The sequence below is a fragment of the Megascapheus bottae genome, chromosome 21 (genome assembly GCF_031878675.1).
Source record: "Megascapheus bottae isolate mThoBot1 chromosome 21, mThoBot2.hap1, whole genome shotgun sequence".
NCBI classification, from domain to species: Eukaryota; Metazoa; Chordata; class Mammalia; order Rodentia; family Geomyidae; genus Megascapheus; species Megascapheus bottae.
The window spans coordinates 28,563,389-28,565,082 of record NC_143529.1 but is presented as its reverse complement, the minus strand read 5'-3'; the positions used below and the strand labels follow the sequence as shown (position 1 = coordinate 28,565,082).

At 35.8% G+C, this 1,694-nt stretch overlaps 1 non-coding gene across 1 annotated transcript; it reads right to left on the bottom strand.

The window, feature by feature from the left end:
• Window positions 1-443: 443 nt before the first annotated feature.
• On the bottom strand, window positions 444-550 carry LOC150048845 (U6 spliceosomal RNA). The gene has a single exon (XR_016539196.1). It is a non-coding gene; the product is annotated as a U6 spliceosomal RNA (small nuclear RNA).
• Between the last annotated feature and the right edge of the window lie 1,144 nt (window positions 551-1,694).

The following is a 1,694-nucleotide window of genomic DNA, read 5'->3' as shown; positions in this document are numbered from 1 at the left end:
ACTCTTCTTGTATATTATTTGGGACGGCAATCATATTTTCTTAGCATATAAGACAATGATATAAGCTGTGCTTTCATAGCATGCTAGGACAATGATACAAGGTATAAAATGAACACTAACTTTGGGGTGTGAACAAAAGTTAACCAATCTCGGGTACATACTTTGTGACCATATTTCATACTTTGATTCTGTGCTTTATCATTACTTCACCTATAAAATGGAGCTAGATCATAGTTCCTGTCTAATGGACAGGGATGTGGTTAGAGTTCAAATGAAATAATAGAATTGAACATCTAAAAATCATAGTACTAACTGGTGCTATATGACTTAATTATTTATTTTATTTTATTATTGGGGTATTGTGCAGAGGGGTTACAGTTACATTCATTGGGTAGTGGGTACATTACTTCTCTTTCCCATATATTTTTTAAATTTATTTTTTAAAAAATATGGAATGCTTCACGAATTTTTAGTGTCATCCTTGTGCAGGGGCCATGCTAATCTTCTCTGCATCGTTCCAATTTTAGTATAGTGCTGCCAAAGCGAGCACCATATATTTTTATTGTAATTAATAGAGGGGTTACTTTATAGTCACCAGATAGAAGGTGCATTACTTCACATACATTGATACCCTTTCTCATGCCTTGGTCCCCATTTCCCTCCCCCCACCTCCCTCCTCATCTTGTTTTCCTCCCTTCCCTATCCGACCTCAAATAACCAAATAAGCATCTATACAATATATCAGATAAGCAGGTGAAATACTGTAACAATATGAGATAACCAAGGGACAGCACAAAAGATGAGAGATAACATAGTACATTAAGGACTGGGCACATTACTTCTTGAACATTGTTACCCCTTCACATGTTTTTCTCCCATTTTCTGTCCCCCCACCCCCTCTACTCATGTTGTTTTTCCCTTACCTCCTCCCCACTTTTTTTGTCAGTCATGGGACTTGAACTCTGGGCCTGGGCCTTGTCCCTGAGCTCTTCAGTTCAAGGTTACTGCCCTACCCCTTGAGCCACAGTTCCACTTCCAGTTTTCTGGTGGTTAATTGCAGATTAGAGTCTCATAGACTTTAGTGCCAGGGCTGGCTTTGAACCATGATACTCATATCTTAACCTCCTGAGTAGCTAGGATTATAGGTGTGAACCATTGTGCCCGGCTACCTTCTCTTTTTCAAATAAACAAATAAATGTATATATGTAATATATGTAATATACCACATTCAGATGCAGTAACAACATGAGATAAAGCATAAGGGAAAATGAAGAGAAAAGAAATAGCTTCATATAGTACAATAAGAACAACAATATGTGACTTTATTATAAACTGGTCACCTTTTATGACTTAATATTTGTTATAAGTTTGGGTCACAAAATATATTACACATAAAATATATTATTTTATCAAGAGTGATACTCATATTCATTCAGGTGGGAGAGCACTTTAAAGGCATGATATTCTATGCAAAACACCGTGAAACAACATGCTTAGTTCTACCATAAGAAATACTAGCATCTAACTCACAGAATAAGCACACTAAGCATGTAGATGTATATCAAATAACAACTGAAATTTCATGGATTCATAATAATGAGTTGACCACTATGTCATAATGGGCTCTGTTGATTAGTTATTCATGACAGGTTTACTTTCAGATGAAAATAAAAGGTTTACAATGGTTTAAGGAA